Here is a 26806-nt window from a genome sequence, read left to right on the forward strand (position 1 = left end):
GAGTAGATAGAATTGGTGGAGAAAATGGGTCCACAAACTATATGGAATTTCAGGGCATGCCTGGTCATCACAAACTGTTGGCAACCCAGGCATGTTCCTCTCATAATATATTTTGATATGTGCTTCTCTGCTTGTTCAATATCATGATTTAGCTGAGGCATTTTGTACATGTGATATATCATAGATGTTTCTAGTCGTATTATCTCCTTCCTAGGAACTTGGATAATTATAACTGACAAAGACATGGGGATGATGAGATATTTCATTTAACATCAATTAAACTATATCTAAGAACATTTTTCTCTTAGCCAGTACTCAAAAGCTAAATTTGTATCATAGTCCCAGGATCCTATTTTCTCAGTGGTCAAGGGACACACTACAAAATGCAACTAAAATAATTTTCTTAATGTATGGATCTGATCATTTTACACCTATACTTCTAAACCTACAGTAGGGTATACAGTGTTCACTTTTGGTATGAGGGTTTATCAAACCCTTTTCAGGGCTGCTCATCTACCTTTGGTGTCTACCTTTCACTCAATTTTCACCTATGGCTCCAGGAAGCTGTAGCATGAATAGTGTCCACACCCCAGCACACTATCTCAACAGATTAAACCAGATAGAAGCTCAACCCCATCCTGAGTTAGTGAATGCCCACCCTAAGCATGTGAAGATTTTCCCATTAGAATGGGTGGAGGAAAACAATTTGTTCCAATGTCTATGAAGGCAGTTAAATCAGTTGCCATGGAGCACATAGAGCTCGGTTAGATATTTAAGACCCTTCGGTCATCTACAGCTCATAGGCAATCACTGGTCATCTTGATTTTTATCTTCCCAATGGACTTCAATGACTCAGGAAAAGAGAAGGAGGCTGATGATTTTGTGCAATTCTGCTTCACTTAAATCCAATTCATATGAGAGTCAAAACATCACTCTTTGATGTCATTGGTCCTCTTCAGAAAATGAAGGATAAACAACATATTTGTGGCTCTGGTAATTTGTATTTGTTAGTTTTGAAAAGACACCCCTTTCACAAGTCCAATTTCCTGCACCTTCATGCAAAATGAGCAAAGTGAATAATCTTACCTTTGACTTTCTTTAGAAACATCTAACCCTCTATAATTGTGTTTGCTAATATTTTTATAACCTTGTCATCTTTTTTTTTTTCTGCTAGAATGAAGGGTCCTTAGAGACAGGGCTTACCACTTAAATAGCTTTTTATTGAATTAATTCAGGTCAACAAGCAATTTATTGAGGGCCTACTTTGTGATAGCCATTCTGAGATAGTAGGAATACAAAACATAGCCTGTCCTAAAGAAGATTACCTTCTACTTGGGCTAGATAAATATATATACATAAATTCAAAACACATGAAAGAAAATACAAATATATTTGAAAAGAATATAAGAACCAAATACCTTTCTTGGTGGAAAAAAAAAAAACTGGGAGAATGAAAAAAAAATCCTCATCTACAAATTCAAATTGGCACTTGAGCTGATCCTTGAAAGGACTTAGCAGTTCCAAGAAGGAGAGGTAACAAAGGTAGGAGATGGGATATCTATTCATTTAGGTAAGACCCTTTGGAGGTAGAATGTGTGAGGCAGAGCAATATTAAATCAACTTATAGAGATAGATTGGAATCAAATTATGAATGTCAAATAGATAAATGTTGATTTTATCCTAGAAGCCACTCCTTATTTAGGGGAACCACTGACATTTCTTAAGGAGAGGTGTCAGGATTTGGAGTCTTGCAGGGATGTCAAGGCAGGGAAGAGTCTAAGTGAATTATCCTCCACTGCTAATGAACATAATCTGTTGCACAAAACAATATTTTCAGCAACCACCTTTGGATTGAATTGGATTTAAAAGAAAATATCACCAGAGTATATCAATATCAGGTAAAAATCATGACTTGAGGAGACTGTCAACTACCACCCCCTCCAAAAAAAAAAAAAAAGGTTAGGGTATTGAAAGTAAAAAACAAAGTCCTTGACCAGTTCCTTTAGCTAGAGTTACTGTGTATGTCACCCTAGCTACCGAGGACTGCTGAGCAAAGATGTAGGTTTTTTCTTTTCTTTTTTTTTTTTTTAAAGAATGTGCAGCATGTCAAGTGATTCAGAGAGTAAACAGACTCAGGAAGGGCAAATATACAGGACCTAGAGGCTACACAATAGGCTGACCTTCTCCTCAACCTCTCCCCCTCCCCTTTCTTTAACTATATGAAGGCAGTAATAGTAAAAGCAGCCAAAGAAATAATAAATGAAAGCTGAGACTCAGTAAGTACCCTGGAGTTTTCAGGGATTGAGGACTCTCCATATCTTTGTGAATCAAAGAGCAAAGGCTAAGGGAGAGGGGCGGGGAGCAAGAAAGGATGAGGGAGAGAATATTTACTGAACTGGTGGAGATCTGGTTACCAGCCTGAAAAACAGCAACAGATGTATCTGTGTGATTATCATAAAAGGAATGCTTTTTCAAATAATTTAATCTGTAGGTTAGTGTATTGTATAGATTTGTTATTAATTCCCAAAGGACAAGCAGCAGACGATGGGGGTAATTTGTTTCCCCAGAGGTGCAGAGAGGGAAGACATATGAGCACATGTGTGTCTGTGAATCCATACTAAGGAGTAAAGGGCAGAAATCAAGATTACAGTATTATCCAACTATTGTCTTCTGCAGAATATCCCACTTCAGTCTTCAGCAAAATGAAAACAGAAATAGGCCCAAGGGATGATAAACAAATTGCTGTAGCTTGAAGTCTACTACTCCATCGTTTAATCCAGCCTGGGCCTCAGGTTTGGATGATCAGGTCCTGTCAGAGATTCTCCCCTGAATGTGAAAAGAATTAATGGAGGTGAAATCACCAAGCTGGCAAGTTCTGTCTTTTCTCCCCAAAGAGTGAAATCAGGCCAACAAAATTTTTAAAAACTTCTAAGTTTCCTTCAGAGTTGCAAGATTTGTAGCCAAGAGGGCATCGTCCCTGGGCTTTGGAAAGAGCTTGTGGTTAGCGGTGGGCAATAAAGAATATAAACAAAGCTAAGACAAAATATGAATGAAAGGGAAAGCAGGAGCTCAGATCCCCCATGCTGGGCTTCCCTCAGACAGACTCAGGCTTCATTTTCCATCTGGCACGGGATGGGTTTGGAAGCACCCCAACTGCACTGGCCAAAGGCTTCACAAAGTGTTGTGTCCACAGAGTCTACTCCTAACCCCAACTGGCTGACCCCAGGCCTGTCGTCAAAAGGGGAGCTACCTCGGGTAGCCTGGGATCACCAGGGTCAGATCAAAAGGAAAACTGACCCACTCATGGGGTTAGAATCACATCAGAGAAAGACTGCTAATTTTTTCCATCCCAAGCTGGGGCTGCTTTTGTAACAAGTATATTGTAATATTAATAATAACAGGAATGGCCCAGCACTTTTCAAGGGAGGGTTTCAAAGTGCTCTCCAAAGAAGGGATGAACATTAATCGTCCATGTGACAGTTAAGAAATCCCAGGCACAGAGTGGGGAAAATAAAGAAAGAAGTCATAGGAACTGAGAGCTGGAATCGGAGGCTCACTTCCCAGATCACATTCTCATAGTCACAATATTATCCTGTTCCTCCTCTGAACTATTTTTTAAAATAATTGAATATATTTTCTTTTTATTTTTTCATTTATCTCTCTGATATACTCTGTTCAAAAAGCTATCCTTTGTTACAAAAAATAAAAAAGAGATGGGGAGAAGAAACGATTAACAAAATAAGCCAACACATTAACTGATTATGATAGTAAATGTATTATGCTCCCAAACTTCCCTGCCTCTGCAAAAAAGGGAGTTAAGCTTTGCTGTGTTTATAAACAGAAAATTTCATCTGTCATTGTGCTAGAGGTATAAGATATAAATATACACTAAAAATAATGTGTATGTTTTTCTTAAAGGCTTCACAAGCCAGGAAATTCAAATGAAAGGAAAGTGTCACACATTCCTACCTCAATAAATATAGAGAGCCCAGACTTCCCAATCAATTAATCAAAAGAATTTTAATTAGATTCCCCAAAAGTCCTTGATCAATTTGAAAAGATTGAAAGCCACTGGTTAAAATAAAATGATGCTACAAAGAAATTGTGTTGTAATTGTCTATGGAAACTAGGTCATGTGCTGGTGGTGTTATATAAAATATAGGAAAGTTTGAAATACAGAAGAGAACAGTACTAGACAACCACTTTGGATGAATCAAATAAGGGGACAGAAATAAAACTTTGGTCTCCTACCTCCCCACACTATCTAGATGACTAGATTTTGCAGTGGAGGGAATGCTGGCTTAGACAAAAGGCATAAAATTCAAATAGAAATGGGGGTTTTTAATCTTAATCAATAAATCAGTTAATTAAATGAATTAATCATTCAATAAGGATTCTTGCAGTTTACATATTGGTTCCATTTTATAATATGATATCTGTGATTTATAGTATTTTTATTTTATTAAAATTTTCCTAATTTTATTTTAATCTGGTTTCTGCAAGACTGAGTGCAGCAGGCAATATGCAGCCAAATGAGCCTGATATTGGATCTCTTGCTTAGAGAAAGGAAGACCTGAATTAAGTTCAACCTCATATACTACACAAGTGTCTTAAAATTCTGTCTTCTTCATTTCCTCATCTGTAAAAGAGGGAGAATAATAACATTGACCTAACAGGGCTGTTGTGAGAATTAAATGAGAAAATGTTCATAAAAGCTTAGTACAGTGCCTGGCATGTGGTAGGTATCTAATAAAGGCTTATTCCCTCCTTCAGTTCAATAAACATTTATTGTGTCTATTATGTACCAGGCAGGATAGCTAAGTGATACAGTGGATAGAGTGCCAGCCCTGGAGTCAAGTAGACTCATCTTTCTGAATTCAAATCCAACATCAGACTCTTACTATCTATGTGACCTGAGCAAATCACTTATCCCTGTTTGCCTCAATTCCTCATTTGTAAAGGAAGGTGGAGAAGGAGATAGCAAATCACTCCATCATCTTTGTCAATTAAGAAAATCTCAAATGGCATCAAAAGGAGGTGGGACAGAACTAAAACAATTGAACAAAAAACACCATGATAAAGATTGCGTATACAAATAAGGAAAAAAATATAACATCTTCCCATCCTGAACTTACAATCTAATTGAGGAAGGGGAAGAAATCTGCACACAAAAGGAAAACAAAAAGAAGGTGGGAGTGGGAAAACATGGGCATGTTTATATGGAGTCAGAACCAAGCAAAATTATTGATGGAAAATGGAGAGTTACCTGGAAAATTTCTAGAAATAGTGATACCTCTATTAAAATGAATTAATAAATAAAAGGCTTTGGAAGGACTTTATTGCTCTACGCTTCATCCCTATAACTAGAAAGGAAAGATGACTGAGAGAGTTGGGAAGGTATTAACTATCAAAAGCTGAGTCAATCATCATAGTAATGAGACTTACCTCCTCCTGGAAGAAGCCTGTTTTTCCAGAGTGGAAACCCAGCAAAACTGCTGATGGAAAATGGAATGAGTTAGAAAATTACCCTCTGGAGGCAGCTAGTTGGTATAGCGGATAAAGCACCATCCCTGAAATCAGAAGGACCTGAATTCAAATCTGGCCTCAGACACTTAACACTTACTGATTGTATAAGTCACTTAACTGTTAGAATCCTTACAAAGTGTTAACTCACTGGAATTGATAGAAACAATGCTTATATACTTAAGTTTACATCTTTGAGAGTTCACACATTAGAGTTCACAAGCCTGGGAGATTCACAAGTCAGGAACCCACAATCCCACTCTCTAGGAGGAGGAGTCAACCTATGAATTTAGACCTCTTAAAGAGCATATAAAAGGAAGAGCCTCAGTCAGGAGTCAGTAGAACTGGAGATTCAGAGATAGCTGGAGGCTAAAGCTGGCAGAGGCAAAGGACAAGCTGCAAGAGCTCTTGGAACCAAGGAGGGAGAGAGGCCTCTAAGAAAACTAACCAGCCTATTTTGGAAGAGACAATAAAGGATTTGAACTTTTATCAGCTGGCTGCATTTGAGGTGATTATTGATCTGAACTGAAACTAAGGCTGCTTCCAGAAACCCCCCAAGAAACCTGCTCCCAGAGAACCATCATATTTTAGAAAGGAAGAAGACTACATTTAATCTTCCAAAATAGCCCGGTTAGCTTTTCTTAGAGACCTCTCTCCCTCCTTGGTTCCAAGAGCTCTTGTAGCTTATCCTTTGCCTCTGCCAGCTCCAGCCTCCAGCACCTTCTGAATCTCCAGTTCTCCTGACCTCATGAGGCTATTTTAAAGGTGTAAACTCAAAAGTTGACTCCTCCTCCTAAAGAGTGGGATTGTGGGTTCCTGACTTGTGAATCTCCTGGACTTGTGAACTCTAAGCAGTGAGCTAATGTGTGAACCCTCAAAGGTGTAAACTTAAGTACACAAGTATTGTTTCTGCCAAGTCCAGTGAGTTAACACTTTGTAAGGATTCTAACACTTAACCACAATTGTCTTAGCAAAGAAAAAAGAAAATACTCTCTACATTTTTCCTCTCACATTTTTGACCAAAGAAGGACCTTGTAAACTTCAGAGGGCCAGAAGATTTAGGATTTTTCAATGGCATTCTAGGATTGTCCCTAGGACTGCTTTGACTTGTTATAGAGTTAACATTAAAAAGGAACACTAATGAAAATCATCTTCAAGGACTCTACAAAGATTCCAACTGAAAAGTTTCACTATGCCTAAAGTGAATTTCATGAGAATCCCATGAAGAAGAAAAAAAAGATTCTCAATAATCAGAACCTATGAGTTATCCTTTTACAAATTCATTCTCTAAACTTGAGCCAATTTCCCCCATAAACCTTATATACTGGTGGAAAAATATGTTATATACTTTTGAATGGGTGTTTTAGACCAGCTGTTTTATCATAGCACTTAGAAAAATAGCCCTTTCTATAAACTAAGACTAAATAATTTTGATTCTCATGGGAGAAGCATTCTAGTGGAGGTTTATGAGTGATAATGCTTAAAAAAAATCTCCCTTTTTGTTATCCTTAGTACCTGGAGGGAGAAAAGAAATAGCTACCCTCTGGGGACTCTGATAAACAGAATACTGTGGTGTGGTATATCTCCTAGGAGAGATGTAGCAATAATCCTAAAGCTACCTGGCCTTGGAAGTGATGTAGTTAGAAATGAAATATTTCTTCCCATAGGCTATCCTGCCCCAGTTTACTTTACCTGACTGGGATGCTAAAGCCACAAATATCTCTGGCTCTCAGATAAATAGCCTGTTGGTCTGTGATAATGGGGTTTCTGAAACTAATGAATAACTATGATGAGGTGCTTAAAGTTCATGCAGGTGTAAAACAAAGTGTCTACCACTTGACCTAGTGACATTTCAAACCTAAAACCACACCTCCAAAAGGTTCTCCCCTCCATCTCTCATCCTCCAACACCCAACAATCCCCTACACTCCATCCCTGCCCATGAACCCTAGATAATTATGGATATTGCACCTGCTCACAAAATCAGAACCATACCTCAACTCTACCTCTAAGCCATAAAATTAGCATATCAGTAACATGAAGTACCTGGTCCTTCTCACTTTTCCTGTAAATTTACCTTCTTGCTCTTGGTTCCATGCAAAGATAACTTCTTTTGGATAATAATATAGTCATTTTTATTGAAAATCATTTTAATTTGGAAAGAATTAAAAGTAAAACTTCTAATTTCTTATTATTTAGTTTTTTCAGTCATGACTAACTTTTTGTGATCCCATTTGGAATTTACTTGGCAAAGATAGTGTACTGGTTTGCCATTTCCATCTCCAGCTCATTTTATAGATGCCATTTTTCAATGGCAGATTAAATTATTTCAGGGTCACACAACACTCCATATTTCGAACTCAGGAAGTTGTCTTTCTGACTTCAGACACAGAACTCTACCCACTAAGCCACTTAGCTGCCCCTTTCTATCTGAGAGAGGCAAAAATATGATGCTGGGTCTTTCTTTTTTCCTCAGTTATTTCTCAAATTAATTTTAAAAGCATGCATTTTCTTGACCATGCTTTTGAGTCAATGGGCAAATATTTATTGAACACTTGCACTATGCTTGTATTTTTCATAATATACATAGAACTGTAAGGTGTACAAAAACTTACAGAATCTAATCCTTCCTCTCTAGGATCTTGCAACCTAGTTGGACAGACAAAATGAAAAAGTATGAGACCATTAAAAAACACTCTAAAATTGCTTCTATTCCAGTGCTAAGTGGTAGGCTATGCTATAAACGTTTTTAAAGGGTCAGAGAAAGAAGAAAGGTAGTGGTTGAGTCAATGAAGACTTCTGGCAGAAGTTAAAATTTGAATTTTGCTTATAGAGTAAGATAGATTATAAATACCTTATTTAATAGTAATAATTTTTCTCTGCCTAAGTTTTCTTATTTCTAAAAATGAAGGGCTTGGATTTGATAGCTATAAAGATCTCTTTAAATTATACTACCCCATGATTGCATTTTATTTGCATGATAACCTTTTCTATACATATGATGATTAGAATCAGTTCCTACTTTTTAATTAAGGAAATTTACCCACTGAATACTTAAATGAATATTCAAAAGATAGCCAGTCAATAGGAAAGCCAAAATTCAGCTTCTGCCTTTAAAGGAGAGTCCAGTATACCAACATAACTACAACTTGACAGTGAGTAAAAAGGAGGAAAAGACCATGCCTTCCCAAGATTCCACCTCAAGAATATATATTTTTCCCCTAAATGATGAACTCCAAGAGAGCTGCATCATATCTTAGTTGAACAATTTCTCCAGAGGCTAGCACTAGTACTCTGTACATTGAAAGTGCTTAATCAATTTATAACTCAACCAATAAGCATTTGTTAATTTCCTCCTATAAGACAGGCACTGTGCTAAGTGCTGAATCAATGAATTAAGAAGCATTTTTTAAGTGCCAACTATATATCAGGCACTGTATTAAGTGTTGGAGATACAAAGACAAAAGTGAACAATCATTCCCTTCAGGGAACTTACAATCCAGAAAGGAAAAAGAAAACTGAGCATGTTTGTGTGTGTGTGTTTCCCTGTAATAGAGGAGTGAAAGGAAAGAGCATTAGTAAGTGCTTTTGATATCCTAATTTTACAGATGAAGAAGCTGAGGCAACCAGAACTTAAGTAACTTACCCTTGGTCATAGTAAACATCTAAGGACAAGTTTGAATTTAGGTCTTCCTGACCACTGCTCTATCCATTATGCTAAAGAGATTGCAGACAGAGGTCTCTAGTTGGTGCAAGAATCAGGAAATGTTATAAATAAACATTGGATGGATAAATAAAAAGAAGGAAGGGAGAAAGAAAGAAAGAAAGAAAGAAAGAAAGAAAGAAAGAAAGAAAGAAAGAAAGAAAGAAAGAAAGAAAGAAAGAAAGAAAGAAAGAAAGAGGAGAAGAGAGGAAAGAAGGAAAGAAAAGAGAGAAGAGAAGGAAGGAATAAAGGAAGGAAAGAGAGAAGAGAAGGAAGGAATAAAGGAAGGAAAGAAGGAAAGAAAAGAGAGAAGAGAAGGAAGGAAGAAAAGAAGGAAAGAAAAAAATGAAGGAAACCTTTCTTCATTAATATCCTTTTTAAAGACTGAATAGAATGTCAGGCTCCCCTTTTCACTTAAACAATTTTCTGATCCTTCTGTAATTTCAGGACTAAAATGAATACCACCTTTGACTCATTGAAGTGGAAATTCATCCTCATTTCTGAGGGGAATACACTCTTATTTAGAAATATAGTAAAGAAATCAGGCAATGGTACACTGTTAAAGAGGATGGAGTCTTTTAAAAGAGGGCCCCTTCATTTAGGTAACCATCATGGCTTATTGAAGACAGTTGAGTAAAGCAGTCCTCAGAGATGGCCAGGATTTCTAATATAGCCCTGGCTGGATGCCATTGCAACTCCAATCCTTGCTCTTAAAATCCCAAGGCTCTTAGGGTTAGGCAATTTTCCCATCTTTGGGGGCTGCAAACATTGACACAGCCAAATATATATGTGAGTAGCTGTGAAAATAATCTAAATTAAATCTACAATTCTCTTAATAACCTCATGACTTTTTCTTTAATATAACTCTCTAAAGATGCTGGCCATGAACACAGAGCATGAAGTTTTATCAACTCCACCCTGCACTTGGGCAACTTTATGCCATAACATTTGTTTGCATTTAAATCTCTCTCCTCCCAAGAACCTGGAATTGAGTGGTTACACAGAATCAGCTGTCAAACTTGGCACCAGAGAGTCACATTTCCATGCCTGAGAAAGCACGTATATTTCCCCAAGAAGTCAGGATGTGAGAAACATTCATTACAACTCATGAAATGAGTGCAAGTTTGCATTTTGAGAAGTTTCAAAGTAGAATGGTTTCACACCCCAAACGGAGCTCTTTTCATAAAAAAGCAAATGGCTACTTTTTGAGAAACAACACATCTCTTAAATATTACACTTTGTTTAAGACATGTGACTTGTGAGTCTAAATGTCTTAGAACTTAAAAATACACACAGGCAGAACTGAGATGCCACATATTTAAGTGAATTTGATTTCATTCTGATTCTATTGCTAATTCAAAAAAAAAAAAACAATTTAATACACTCTATGCACAATGCATTGTAGGTTCTATGAGACATGAAAAATGAATATAGGCAGAGTCTCTTCCCTCAAATTTATCATTTAGATAGAGTTGGTTAGAGAAAAGGATAAAACAATTAACAATTAACTAATATAAAGTTAAGAACTAATAAGTGTTAAATGGCAGGTAAAACTAATAAGCAAATTCAAAGTAGGAAAGGAATACATCTATCTGAATGAAATTAGAGAAGATTTTATAGAAAAGATGACATTCTCAAATAAAGGATGTGTTTTGTTAATGTCTTTTTGTACTTTTATTCTATCACACACACACACATACACACACACACACACACACACACACACACACACACGTTCCTGAAAAGTTTCACATAAATTTTTAAATCCTATTTTTCTACTTATGTTCATTGTAAAATTGGAGCTATGTCTCTGGAGGTTTGTAATTGGGAGGCATAAGAATGTAGGCAGAGGAGAAATTTTGAATGACTAAATCATGAAGATTCTCACCATGGAATAAAAAAGAGGAACCCAAACCTTGCCTCAAATAGCTACTAGCTTATGATCTTAGCAAGCTCCTTACCTCTCCCAGTCCCTGTTTGTCATCAGCAAAAAGAAAATAATATAACCATTATCTTCAAAGGATAACTTTGAAAATCAGATATTTGTAAAGCACTTTACAAATCTTAATGTACTAAATTTAGTTATCATTTATTCATAAATGCATACATAAAATGTTTAAGAAACACAAAACAATACAATAAAGTTTAAGCATTAGTAATAATACTCAATACTTATGCTTTTATGCTTTTAACTTATTCATGATATTTAACTCTACAAATAGTTATTGAGGATCTATTACATGTCCCTTTATACTAAGGGACTTCCACATATATAGTGATACTTCTTAAACACTGTTTATCTCCCAGTTTCTCAACTTTTGCTTATTTTCTGCATCTCAAGACCACAACTACACACAGAGTGTACACACAAACTACACACACTTTGATCAAACCCACAAATGTACCACTTCCAGTATCATGATCTCTGAAACACACTTATTTGATTACATTTAACAGTCATTCTATCCCTCCCTTAACTTTAAGAATGCAAGTCCTGTTTTTTGGCCTCACCATGACCTCCAATTCCTTCTTCTTTCAGTTCTTTCCCAAGCCATCACTTTTGTACTGATAATAGTCTCTTCCCTTATCTTAAACTCTTGGTGAGCCAGTTCAACTCAAAACCATTCTTTTCATTAGATGACTTGGCCCCTGATCCTATCTCTAATCTGATCCTACTAATCTTCAACTTTGTATTGGCCCCATCATCTGCTGCCTTTGCTCCCTTTCATGCATCCCATCATGAATAAAAATGGTAAAAATCACAAAACGTTGCTGATTAGGTCCACTACAGATTTATGTTACATAATATCTCAACTGGGACCTCATTGTGGCAAGGTACTTGTTTTATAGTTCCCTAAGTGACTCATTTTTCCACTCCTCACAGTGTTTTTTCCAAACATTTTAATTTCTTCTCAAACTTCCAATTCCCCTTCCTTATTCTATCTGATGAGAATCATGCTTTATATTTCACCAAAAATCCACCAAGATTTCCTTCTCTTTTCCTTCTCATCTTACATCCCTCAGATATCCTCTGTCACTATCTTCTTCACTGTGTTTCTCATATGAAGAAGTTGCTTTTCCAACTTCTTTTTCCATAGAATAGCAAACCCTTCTATGTACTCATTTGTATCTCACCTTCTCCAGCAGATTACCACTTCCATCACCCCCACTTTCTCATTTATCTTCAATTTCTCTCTATCTACTGATAGAGGGGAGAAGGAGAAGGAGAGAGAGGATTGAAAATTCACTCTGTAGCTTTCAAAATTACTCATTTATATTCTAAAACAGATCTTTTGTTAGACAGATCAAATAACTTAGGTAAGTGACTTTTAAAAGTGAACAGTTTGATTTCAGATAAAGTGGGGGGGGGGACGCAGAAATTCCATAATAAGGAACAAATGAATGTATTCACTAGAGGACACACACCAGTACTGAATAACCAAACGTGTTCTTTGAAACATACATGGTACCAGAAGACCTAATCAAAAGTGTTTTTTACAGTTTCCTATCTATATTATTTGCTTGATTTATGAATATTTTAGTTTTGAATTGTTATATTTTGGTGACTACTTTAAAAGATATTGCTGTATAAGAATTCCTTATTTCATACATCTGTATTCGAATCAAAGACACTCCCTGTCAAAATCTTCCCATAAGATGAAACAATAGTTGTGAATGTCAAAGAATGTTACGATCAGATAATGCCTTGAGATAATTGAGTTCAACTCTCTTATTTAGCAGATTGGAAAACTGAGAAAGAAAGGTAAAGTGATTTGTTTTATTCTATACAACAGAAAAGGAAGGAATAGAGAAGAGAAATGCTTTATAAGACTTCTCGTTGTGCTTATAGAAAATCAAGTATATTGCTGCTGGCACTTTCTGCAATTCCCAGGATGCTGCATCCTTAGCTAACCAGCTTGCACAATTAATGAGATTTTTTTTCTTTCTTTCTCTTTTCTTTCTTTCTTTCTTTCTTTCTTTCTTTCTTTCTTTCTTTCTTTCTTTCTTTCTTTCTTTCTTTCTTTCTTCATTCCTTCTTTGTTTTCTTCTCTTCTTCCTCCTTTTTTTCTTGTTTTTATTATTTCTTATAAATGATGGCTCTGTGAATGAAGGAGGGAGAGAGAGATAAGCTGGGAAATTGAGGTGATTAAAGAAAAATATATCTCTTCTCAGTACTCTATTTTATCAGTCTATGTTGTGAAGAAATCATAACCCTCATACTATTTTAAGAGAATAAAATTGTATATATAGTGAGCTTTGGACCTAAGACTCTCTGTTAAACTGATAACCTGAAGAGAATAATTCAGGTAAAACTGAGGAAGATTAAAAGGGTACCTAGAAATGATGAAATGAAAGAAAAGAAAAAGAAATTAGGAATTTAGGAAGTAAGGGTGAAAGTTAGAAATAGAAGAAATTGAAAAGGAAAGAAGGGAAAGAAAGAAAAAAGTAATGAAGAAAAAGATTGTGATTTAGAATACAAGTCCAAAAAGAACTCAACAGGCTAGAACACAGAGTTAAGTATGAAAATATAAAATGTTAAAGGGATGATTATACAACAGTTTCTAAGAAAAAAAAACAAAAAACATTAAGGAATGTAGTGAATCAAAAGTGAACAGGGTAATATAGTAATACTACTACTACCATTAATAATAATAAAACCAATGTAACCTTCAGTTACCTAATACTTATCTGATTGAAAATCTAGAAGGGCCAGCTGCCACTTAAGGCCTCACAAGGCTCTCCCCTATACCCAAAGAAAGAAAGAACAATCAAACAGAAGAGGGTCCCATTCCAGACCTTGGCTTGCCTAATAGGTCTCAAGCTCATGTATTACAGCTCAGTAGAAAGAAGAGCATTCTTCTACCAAGCCTTTGGAGCTTAGTCGTTTTTTTATACTTTGGTGTAAGCAGAAAGAAGAGGTCCAAGAATCAGAGAGGTTTCTTTAGTATATCCACTTATTTTTGTATCAAAAGAATCTTTACAATGAACAGGAAGCAATCAGAAGGTTCTTTTCTGTTCTTAAACAGTAAAGGAAAGGAAGGTCCCTTCATTTTCATTCCCAAAGGTGATATTACAGACAAATGGACAAAATGAGAAGCATTCCATTTGGATAAATTTCAAGAGTCAAGACTGGAGGTAGAAATAATCAATAATTATCCACTAAACGTCCCCTACATGTTTAGCACTGTGCTAGAGGGAGTATAAAAGACAAAGGAGTATAAAATGTGATCCTTAATATCAAAAACTTTAAGATTTAGTAAGGGAAACAAAAGTAACAGTATATGAAACAGGATACTTTTATTACACAGCTATAAATGCTAAAGGCCATCAGAAAAAAGGCAACTCAAATCCTACGCAGAGGAGGACATGGGGGGAACAAGATATGAGCCAGGCCTTGAAAGGGATATTTTTATTGTTGCTGTTCTTCTTCATTTTGTTTTTATTTTAACAGGTAGAAAAGGAAGCCACATAATCAAACGGGCAATAGATGTAATAAATGTGTGTTTGTTGGCTGTGAGTATAGTTTTAGTAAAATAAAATATATTTGTACAAAGTAGTGAGAAATAAGGCTGGTGGGGGCATGACATAGAGTGCATTGAAAACATCCTATAATTATCTACATCTAATTTTTTGATAAAGAATAGTAAGAGTAAAAGTTTTATGGTAGGATCTAGAGTTGGAAAGAAAGTGGGAATTCATGTATTCTAACCTTTTAATTTTACACATGGGGAAAATAAGTTCTTAAGAAGTCAAGTAACTTGCGTAATGTCATACAAATAGTATGTATTTGAGCTAAGATTTGAGTCTAGTTCATCTGATTTAAAAAGCTGTGCTCTTTTCAATAACTCTAAGGAAATTACTTGGTGAAAGAGGAGATTATTGCAACAATATATAAGCAGGGTGATTTGGAGAACAAGCATCAAGAGGTCAATAATGGAGATTGTTGCAGTATAAGTTAATAATAGTATGGACAAGGACAGTAACAGTAGAAATAGAAAAAAAGGGTAAATACATGAAACATTTCAAAGGAGACATTGGTGACTAAATAATTAGATACAGAGGCTGGAAGAAAGCAATGAGTCAAAGACAAATCAAAATTTTCAAGTCTGGGTAACAGAATAAAGAGGATCACTCACAGAGACAAGAAACCTGGGCGAAAAAGATGATGATCTTAGATTTATATACATAGAGTTGGAGGTCTTGGCAAGTGGTGATGTCCAATTGGTAGTTGTAGACAGAGAATTGGAGATCAAAACCAGAGGTCAGGAGATCAAAGTTAAAGAGAAATCTAATAGTCAGTAGATAAACTAGTAAACATCAGAAATACCCTGATCCATTTTTAGATAAAGTTTTTACATGAGGAAAACTGAAGTATGTCCAGAGAAAAGTAACATATGCAAATCTCTCCACATGCACACATACACAAACACACACAAGAATATATATATATATATATATATATATATATATATGTGTGTGTGTGTGTGTGTGTGTGTGTGTGTGTGTGTATATATATATATATATATATATATATATATATATACATACACATATATATATATACATGCATGCATACAAACGAGAATAATCAATAAAGAAGAGAAAAGCAACAGACTTAAGACTGTACTGGACATTACAATTATAATTCAAGAATGATAGTATTCTTGTAGACACATTGTTCTCCCCTTTTTAAAGGTATTCCTTTAATTCTTCATCTTGGATGTGACTAGACTCTAATAATCAGGAATGAGTGTGGACAGATAATGAATGGAAATGGTAGAAATTATTTAATTGGCTAAAATGGATGATCTGGGTAAACTATGCATTTCAATTTTCCATGTTGTTTTATTGTCTATTTCCATAGATACTTTAGGGTTACCATATGAGACACAGTAAAATTTACCTCAGCATAACTTGACTACATTCCTGAGTTGGGAAAGGGCAAGATTAATGACTGTTAGCACATCTGTAGCTCTTTATATTTTCAGTGTGTTGAATAATCATTAATTGGTTACTGTTTATCATTTCTGAGGGATGATGTTAGATCCCTGCAGGGCCGGCTGGCCAGTCAAAAGCCTCAGGCAGGTTGATGGGATGCTTTGGATTTGCTGGGGCAAGGTCAAGTTCATTTCCAGGTTGTTACCATGGAGATCCATGAGGGTGGGGGGGGAGAATAAGGGCAGCACAAGGGAATCATCACCAGGGAAACGCAAACCAGGGTACAAGGCATGGAGGAATCAGCAATAAGAAGAAACAAAATACTGGGAGCTTTTAAGAACCAGTAATCCTGGCATTGTTCATTCACTGAGCCCAGGCTCCTTTGATACACCTGTAGGGCTAATGAAGTGGGCAAATGGCCCACAGACAGCTGTGATGGCCAAAGGCTCGCTGCACAGGTGGAAAAAAAAATATGGTCCCCACAATAGGGAAACATTATTTAACACAGTGAAAAGGGTCAAAATGGAATGTAATTTAAGAAAGGAGAATTTAGTCTGAATATCAGGAAGAATTTGCTGACAGTGACACATGACAGATTGAGAAAAGACCATCCAGTAAGTTATCAAATTAGACTGGACAATGAATTAAAACATATATCAATGAAATTCATCCTTCACTGACAAGAAGGTAGACTAGATAAGTTAACAGATACACTTTCTATAATATATGTTGTTTGGGCATCAGGTAAAGCCAGTGAGAGCAAGGACAAGTCCCTCTTGTGACAAAAATCCATTTAAGTACAGAGTTCCTGAACAAAAAATTTCAAGAAAAATCAAAATAAAGGAGTTCTGCTTGCCTTCCTTTCCTACTCAACCAACTGGGAGAAGCATGTTGTCAACAAAAGAGACAAAGTACTGAAAATATCTGTGAATAAATAAATTGTACACCAATATCCCTTTTAATTAATGCCAATTAGGCATAATTGGAAAACCAAGTAATAAAACAGGAGAGTGACTTGAGGAAGAAGAGCATGATGAAATTCGTATAAACTATCCAAAGCATTGAAAATTTAGGGGGAAAAGGGAAGACTTATGAAGGATATGAAGGATAATGAAGGATAAATTTGGGATTTTATACATATATAAATATGCAGCTGGCTTAGGCTAGAATATTGTATTCTACAGTTTCTATTGCTTTAAATCTGCAAAAAACTTTCACATATATAAGTAATTGCTGTCATTCATATAGGCTTTAATAATAACAATGCAATTTACATATATTATCTCATTTAATCTTCATATAACCTAGGAAATGTGCTGTTATTATGCTCATTTTTAGCTGAGAAAATTGAGGCTCGGGGACTTTAAAGTAACTTATCTGAAGACATACACACAACTAATAAATATAATAAATATATTATAGAAACTTAAGATTTGAAGTTAAGTCTTCTTTACTCCAGCTCCATTATTCTAACAAGTAATCCATAATGTCTCATTTGATATACATGATAATCTTGTAAGAAAAAAAGGAAGGGAATCAATAGGAATTTGTTAAGTATTTATGTTGTTCTAGGTACTGCTACCAATCTAGGATTTAAAGACAAGACATAGTTTCCCAGTTCAAGAAGTTTAGTCTAATGGAGAAGATAAGGTGTATATATAATAAGCTAAGTATGAATGCAATTTAATTTGGGAAAGAGTTATGTTTGCAAGGAGATAACAGAAAAAGTTTCAGGTGGAAGGCAAAACTTGAACTGCATCTTTAAAGGTTTCCAAGAACTTAAGGTAAAGAAGAGTACATTCTAGCCTTACATACAAGTATATAATGCAAAGGCACTGGGAAAGAAGGTGGAATTTCTTGTTTGTGGAATAGCAAGCAAACCAGTATGGATTGACCATAAACAGCATAAAAGTGTGGAATATATGAATATTAAGAAGGAGGATAGCGTCTAGTTGTAAAAAGCTCTAAAGGTTTGCTAAAGTAATTTATCTTTGATCCTTGCTATTTTTTGTCCTTGCTTTCTTTTTTCTTTTTTTCCCCAGTACTTTCTTTTTATTATTATTATTATAGCTTTTTATTTACAAGATATATGCATGGGTAATTTTTCAGCATTGACAATTGCAAAACCTTTTGTTCCAATTTTTCCCCTCCTTCCCCCCACCACTTCCCCCAGATGACAGGTTGACCAATACATGCTAAATATATTATATATTTTACAATACAATATATGTATACATGTCCATACAGTTATTTTGCTATACAAAAAGAATCTGACTTTGAAATACTGTACAAATAACCTATGAAGGAAATAAAAAATGCAGGTGGACACAAATAGAGGGATTGGGAATTCTATGTAGTGGTTCATTCTCATTTCCCAGAGTTCTTTTGCTGGGTGTAGCTGGTTCAATTCATTACTGCTCTATTGAAACTAATTTGGTTCATCTCATTTCTGAAGAGGGCCAAGTCTATCAGATTTGAAGATCTTGTAGTATTGTTGTTGAAGTATATAATGATCTCCTCATCCTGCTCATTTAACTCAACATCAGTTCATGTAAGTCTTTCCAGGCTTTTCTGAAATCATCCTGCTAGTTATTTCTTACAGAATGTTATATTCCATAACATTCGTATACAAACAATTTACTCAACCATTCTCCAATTAATGGGCATCCACTCAATTTCCAGTTTCTGGCCACTACAAAGAGGGCTGCCATAAACATTCTCGCACATACAGGTCCCTTTCCCCTCTTTAAAATCTTTTTGGTGCTGGATCAAAGGATTTGCACAGTTTGACAACTTTTTGAGCATAATTCCAAATTGCTCTCCAGAATGGCTGGATGTATTCACAATTCCACCAACAATATATCAGTGTCCCAGTTTTCCCACATCCCCTCCAACATTCTGCATTATCTTTCCCTGTCATTCTAGCCAAACTGACAGGTTTGTAGTAGTATCTCAGAGTTCTCTTAATTTGCATTTCTCTGATAAATAATGACTTGGAGCATCTTTTCATATGGCTAGAAATAGTTTCAATTTCTTAAGCTGAGAATTGTCTGTTCATATGCTTTGACCATTTATCAACTGGAGAATGGCTTGATTCCTTATAAATTATATAAATTATTCAAGAGCATTTAATATCTTTCCAATTAGTTTCCAATTGGAAAAAGCAATTTCCCTTACTACTCTTTTTCCTTTTCCCTTTTCCTCTACCACTTTTTAATGAGGTGAGAGAAGTTTCTCTGAAAACCAAATGTCAATTATTTTCTCTTTGAGCCAACTCTGATGAGAGTAAGAGGCAATGTTCCTCTCTTTCTCTAAATTCCCTCTGATATGATAGTTTTCCTTTGCCTCTTCATGAGATGTAGTTTCCCTCTTTTTATTTACCCTTTTTCCTTTTTTCTGATACTATCCCCTTTCAATTTTTATTTTCCTTTTTTATGTTATATCAGTAAAATCAAATTATAAATGTACTCTTTATGTATATCCATAACTGAAATACATTTCTAAAGAGATCTTTTTTACCTTTTTCTGCTTCTCTTGAGTCCTATGGTTGGAGATGAAATTTTTTGTTTAGTTCTGTTTTTTTTTTTCCTTAGAAACAAATGGAGTATATCTGTTTCATTAAATGTTCATCTTCTTCCCTGAATGAAAATGATCAGCTTAGCTGGGTAGTTTAGTCTTGGCTGTATTCCAAGTTCTTTTGCCTTTCAAAATATCAGATTCCAGGCCTTTTGATCTTTTAATATGGAAACAGATTTTGAGTAATCCTTATTGTGTCTCCTCAATATTTGAATTGTTTGTTTCTTTGTTTGTTTGTTTGTTTTTTTTTTTCTGGCTGTTTGTAATTTTTTTTTTTAGTCTGATAGTTCTGTAATTTAGCCACAATATTCCTTGGAGTTTTTATTTTAGGGTCTTTTTCAGAAGGTGTTCAATGAATTCTTTCAATGCCTATTTTACCTTCTGATTCTATTACATCTGGGCAATTCTCTTTGATGATTTCATGTAAAATAGTATCTAGGCTCTTTTTTTATCATAATTTTCAGAAAGTCCAATAATCCTCAGATTATCTCTTCTAGATCTATTTTCCAGGTCTGATGTTTTTTCCAAGTAGATATTTAACTTTTTTTTCAAATAATTTTTCATTTTTTTTTTTTATTTTGCTTGACTGATTCTTGGTGTTTCAATCGATCTTTCATTTTTATTCGTTCAGTTCTGATTTTTAATGTGTTTTTTTCTTCATTAGTTTTTATTTTTACTTCTTTTGTATATGTCCAATTGACATATGAGTTTTTAAATGAGTTGTTTTGCTCTATGGAATTTTTTTCCATTTCATTAATTTTTTTCTTACTGAGTTATTTTCTTTTTCCAATTCACAAATCCTACTTTCCAGGGAGTTCTTTATCTTTTCCAATTCACAAATTCTGTTTCCCTGGGAGTTCTTTAACTTTTCCAATTCATCTTTCAGGAAGTTGTTTTCTTTTTCCACTTTATCAAATTTTTTTTTAAGTGAGTTATAAGCCTTGTCTGTATTCTTTTAAATAGCTTCTCTTTCCTTTCCCCATTTTTCTTCTAGCTTTCTTTTAAGATTTTTTTTATAATTTCTTCTAGGAGAGCCTTGTGAGATGGGGACCAGATCACATCCTCCTTTGCGGGCTTTATTTGGAGACTGTCTGCTATTCATCTCCTCGGGGTTGAAAACCTGCTCTCTTTTTATATAGAAGGTATTGATGGTCCATTTGGCTTTTTTTACTCATTTTTAAAATACCCTTAGAGTCTGCCTTCAGGGCAAGGAGGTTACCACCTTCCTCTGCAGAGAAGGGATAGGTATGTGAACAGTAGCTATCCTGCCAATGGGCTGCAAAGAGTGGCCAAGCTGAGGAAGTGCTCTGGGAAAAGGTCCACACCAGAAATGACTCAAGCCTGGTTAGCACAGGTTGAGTTGCAGAAAGTATTCTGCAAAGAGCCATGTTGTGTGGATTAGTGACTGCCCTGGGGCTAGAGGCTGAGCAGCACAAGTGTCACTACCCAAGGCAAAAGCTCACTATGGGTATTAGCAGTTGCCCTGGGAATAGCCCAGCACTGCACTGGAAGTTCTCTGCCCTGGGGAGCACAGTCAGGCTGCAAGTTTTGTTGGCCCAGGCCAAGCCCCCAATTGTGCAGATTAGAGGCTGCCCCAGGCTGCATTCCCCTGCTGTGCATATTTGTGACTGCCCCAGTGAAAGCCCCATGCTACAGAATGCGGCTGCACAGCTGTTCTGTAGTCTGTGCTCAGTCACTCACTTCTGGTGCTGTGTGGGTGTAGCCAGATCGTGTTAGATTCTGGCATTTTTTGGAATACACTCTGCCTTTGGCTTTAATTTCTCTGCTGGTCTACTGCTTTGCAACCAAAGCTGAGCAGCCAACCTATGGTAGAATCCTCCCTGTAAATTTTCCAGCCACAGAGACCGGCCCTGCCCTGGTCTGCTCAGTATGCTAGCTTCTCCTATCTCCCTGCTTATGTTGGCCTGTTCCCGCCGCTCAGGACAAACCTTTTCTGGTGATCTTCCAGATTATCTTGGGCTGGTAATCTGTTGTACTCCCAATCTTCATAAATTTTACCAGTCAAACACTATTTTTGAGGCTGAATTTGATAATTAGTAGTGAGGGCATGAGAGGAGCTTAGAATGTCACATGCTGCCATTTTGGCTTCACCCCACTTTTGTCCTTGTTTTCAAAGAAAACCAATGACATCATGGATGATATCTTGATGCTCCATGTGAATTAGATTTAAATGAGATAGGGAGGCAGCCTCCCTCTCACTTCCTGAGTCACTGAAGTACAGTGTCAAGGCAAAATCAAGACTACTGACTATGGCTCAGGATACAAAGTATTGCTTTGGCATCTTCAATGTTTCTAAGTTTTTCATGATGCCTGCTTCAATCACCTTCATAGTTGTTGGAACAAAATCTTCTCATCAGCCAATTAGAGAAAACAGAGAACCACTGGAGTTTATTGAGCATAGCAATGGCAAGATCAGACTTGCATTTTAGAAGGATGGAGAAAAGGTGGGTACGAAGAATCTCCTGGGCCAAAGAGCCCTGCAATAGCATAGCCCAATTTTGCTACCTAAAAGTGTATTAATGCAGTTGACCAAGAATGGCAAGGGGATCACAGCTTTTGTTCCTAATGACATCTGTTTGAACTATGTTGATGAAAATGATTAAGTTTTGGTTATAAAAGTAATGTCAGTGATAAAACTGCTTCAAAGTATACTTTGTACAAAAACAAGAAGACACCAAGATTTTAAAGTTATTTAATTTAAAAAAAATCATTGAAGAAGTAAAAAATGAAATCACTTTTTCTATTGTTTTAGAGAATGGATTATAGTGGGAAGAGACTTGAGGCAAGAAGACAAATAGGAATCTATTGTCATGGTCAAAGGTGATGAGGGACTGCACTAAACTGGGCTCTATAAGAACAAAAAGAAGGGGGCACATACAGTGTATGTTGGGGAGTTAGAAATGACAACATTTGGTGAATGAGTGGCATTGTAAATTGAGTGGAGTAAAAAGTCTAAGAGGACACACATTTTGTACTTGGATAATTGGAAGAATGATAGTATTATTGATGATAAGGCAATTTGGAAGAGTAGTAGATTGAAGGTTGATATGTTGACAATATTAATTTTGTAAAGATTATAGGAATCCAGTTTTATACAACTAACAAAGAGCTGATAATGTAGAATTAAAGCTAGAGAAAGGGCAGTAGGTGGTGTAATAGCTAAGAGCACTGGGCTAAGAATCAGCTGTGTGACCCTAAGTAAGTCATTTAACCCTATACTTCAGCTTCTCATCTGTGAAATGGGTCAGAGAAGAAAATGGAAAATAACTCCAGCATCTTTGCCAAGAAAACTTTCAGAATGGGAGTCACAAAATGCAGATATAACTGAAATGACTGAACAACAATGTATAAATCTGGGAATCATCTGCATTGAGGTGAGGAGATAATAGAATCACTAAGAATTTTTTTAGAGTGGGAAAAGAAGTTAGTGTTCTCAATTTATAGATGAGCAAACCGAGTGTCAGAGAAATTAGGAGAGTTGCTTTTAGAATTTTGTCTAATAAGTGAGGGAGAACCATCTTCAAACTCTTAATCCATTGTTCTCTACACCAAAGCTCTATATGGGGTTGTTCAACTGAATGTAAGAGAGGAATCACAAAATTATGATTTTTTTTTATCAGTAAATGTTTGATTTGTATAGCTATTTTTTTATACCTAAGGTGGCACAAAAATTTCTCAGACTAAAAGGGGCCATGAGTGGAAAAAATTTAAGAAGCCCTGCTCTGCACTGATTTATACTGTAACACTATAATTCTAGGGAGGGAAATAATAATAATTTTCAATATAGGCCTGATATGTAATCTAAAAGGAAACTAGCTTATAAATTTACATAGTCATTAAAACTAAGTTTGGGAGTCAGGAAACCTAACTATCTTCTAAGATTTGCCTGGAATTTATTTTTCATAAACTTCACTTGACCATTTTATGCCTCCTTTTCTCTTACTGAAAATACTATTCTTTGCTATGAATGCATTGAATTAACTAAAGCATTAAAAGCAATTTGGGGTTTGAAAGAAGCTAAGTAGTATTGAACCATGGAAAGAAAGTTAGATCAAGAGTGAGATTTGATACTTTAAAACCTCTGTAACATTTGCATAGGTCACTTAACTGCACTTGTCTTATTTTTTCTTTATCTGTAAAATTAAGGAATAAGAATAAATGACCTCTGAATTCACTTCCATTTCTAAATCTGTAATTTCATGAGAATAGTGCATTCATCTTCCACTCAAGAGTATGACAATGAGTAGTGGACCAAAGTCTGGAGGGAGTTGGCCAGACTAACACTTGGGCTGAAACATCATCTGACTTTTTGTCCCCAGCTGCCAGGGAACATCAGTCTTGTATAAACCCTGTGGCTCCAATGAGCTAAGGAGGTGAAGAGAGTCTGCAGACATTTGTGACTCTCAGTATCCCACACTAGAATTCTAGGGACTTAGGCAAGACACAACATCTAGCTGCAAAGCAGATGTTTACGTCAACTTCTTTGAAACATATTTTTAATTTAAAAAACTTTATATAAAAATTTCAACCATAAAATTTTCATGACCTTGTTCCAAAACATTGATTTGATATTTCTAAAATTACTTCATAATCTTTATTTTCTACATTTCTAAAGACCTCTTCATTTATTGAAGGTGCTATGCTAATTTAAGAATCACATCCTCATCCTGTCCAGGAATGTGAAAGCATTGGTATCTCAGAGAAATACAAAGAATTAAGAGAGAAAATTCTGATGAAAATGAATGAAATAAGAGAATCACAGAACTAGACTAGGCTACCAGAGGTCATTCTGTCTAACTCACTGTACTTAGATAAGTTAATGCCTAATAATAAACATAGAAAACCACAGGCTCACACTAAAAGTCTAGACTAGAGCTAGAAGAGATCTCAGAGTCTACCTATTTCAATTCTTCATTTTATAAATAAGGAAACTGAGGTTTATAGAAATAGTGCTTTGCCAAAGTTCACAAAGGTAGTAGGTATGAAAGGTAAGATTTGAACCTGAAGTTACTGATATAAGAACCCATTCTCTTTGCAGTGTCCCATTCTGTCTATCCTACTTTTACAAATTTTCACATATAAATACCATGGCCACTATCATTATTAAGCATGATATTTTTATTTTGTTTCAGTCATATCTGACTGTCTGTGGCCCCATTTGGAATTTCATTGGAAAAAGGTACTAGAGTGGTTTGCCATTTCCTTCTCTAGCTAGTTTTATAGAGAAGGAAACTGAGACAAACAATATTAAGTAACTTGCCCAGAGTCAAACAGGTAATAAGTGTTGAGGTCAGATTTGAACTTGAGGTTGAATGCTCTATCTACTGTGCCAGCCAGCTGCCTCAAATATTTTGATGGATAATAGTTTAAGATCAAAGACTCTCACATTTTGCCTAATAATTGTTTCATGCAGAAAGTCTTGCAAATGTAACTGTGTCTATATATTTTTAATGATATGTAGAATTGAATTCTTTTAGAAAATCAGTCTCAGGAAGGAACAACTATTCCTATAATGCAGTAATGGAGAATCATTAGGATAGCTAGGTGGAACGCAAGTGCCCAGAATGAAGTCTCATCTTCCTGAGTTAAAATCTCTTGTTGCTGTCCTTTGTTCTCAAAGTTCTTCAAGTCAAGTTGCTGATGACCCTGGGCAAGTCACTTAATCCTTTTTTGCTTCAGGTTCTTAATCTGTAAGATGAGCTGGAGAAGAAAATGGCAAATCACTCTAGTATCTTTGGCAAGAAAACCCCAAATAGAGTTTGAAGAATGAAGAGTCAGACAAGACTGAACAGCAAGAGCAATTGTGTCTTTTTGTTTTCTATGTGATCACAAAGAAAATATCTTATATCCTCACTGAGAACATAAAAGGAAGAAAATCCCCTCTGTGGCAGATCCCAACACCATCAGTGTAGTCTTCTGAAATGAAAATATTTCAACTAAAAATGACAATTTAGAAAAGTCTTAAAAGGAAATAATAGATCTTTGTAATGGGATTCTTCAAAAAGTAAATCATCAAGCATTTATTAAATGTTTACGATGTATTATGACGTACAAAATATTGTGCTATGTTCTAGGGACATAAATACAAAAATGATAAAACCTCAAAGAATTTCAACATTTAAGGAATTCTATATTCTGTCTATTCTTCACCTATCATGTTAATTGAAGACATGATGAGTTATACAAAGGGCTATAGCTTAATAATAAAATTCTCACAAGGCTTAAAAAAAATCAAGGCTTCTAGTACTCCTGGGTTCTTATTTAGCTCTCTTATCTCTCCTGAACTCAATTTAGCAAAGACTACCAAAAAGAACATCAATAATGGATCTTCTTTCTTGGATCTCCTTTAAGCACCAATTGTAGGCCTCCTCTCCCCACTCCTGCACTCCCAACTATTGTATGGTTTCTATTTCATAGCTATAGAGAGACAAATAATCAGATCAACATACAAGTCATTTGTTGTCATTTGACAATATCGGGGTTCCTTGAATTCATGCTTCAGTAAGTAACAGAAATGATATGCTGGAGGGAAAAAAAAACATATCTTTTGTACATTTGAGTATTGCTTTCAAAGGAATGTATTAGTATCTCAATTTTTTATAGCACTTTTTAAAGTTCACAAAGTACTTTCATCAAAACAATCCTATCCCTGTTTTGCAAATGAGGAAGTATGGCTCAGAGAGGCTCAGTAAGGTCAAATTATATGCTTATTATGCTCACACTGTTATTGAATATGAGAGCCAAGTCCAATTATAGGGCTCTTTTCACTTTTTTTTTTGAGTATTCAATCTCTGTAATTTTCTCCCTCCCTTTTAAAGCCTAGTGATGGTTTCAGAGCACAAAGTTATAGTGTTGCTCATAATAGTGGCATTGCACATTGGTGAATTACTCCTAACCTTAATGGATGATCTTCCAGCAAATTAATTATTCATCCTTTAAATATTTTATGCTCCTCACTTTATAGATTTATTATTAACTGTTGGAACTTATGCATGTTAACATGGAATGATGCCATCATCTAGCTTCATCAATAATGGATTGTTTT

General features: G+C 35.5%; 1 long non-coding RNA gene across 1 annotated transcript in view; it reads right to left on the reverse strand.

The window, feature by feature from the left end:
• Nucleotides 1-12234: 12234 nt before the first annotated feature.
• The window catches only part of LOC127544118 (uncharacterized), a 155732-nt gene continuing 141160 nt past the window's right edge, over nt 12235-26806 (reverse strand). Inside the window, exon 5 of the long non-coding RNA XR_007949375.1 lies at nt 12235-13325. This is a non-coding gene — a long non-coding RNA (uncharacterized LOC127544118). The remainder of the gene's footprint in view (nt 13326-26806) is intronic.

The sequence above is a fragment of the Antechinus flavipes genome, chromosome 1, assembly GCF_016432865.1.
Source record: "Antechinus flavipes isolate AdamAnt ecotype Samford, QLD, Australia chromosome 1, AdamAnt_v2, whole genome shotgun sequence".
Taxonomy (NCBI): Eukaryota; Metazoa; Chordata; class Mammalia; order Dasyuromorphia; family Dasyuridae; genus Antechinus; species Antechinus flavipes.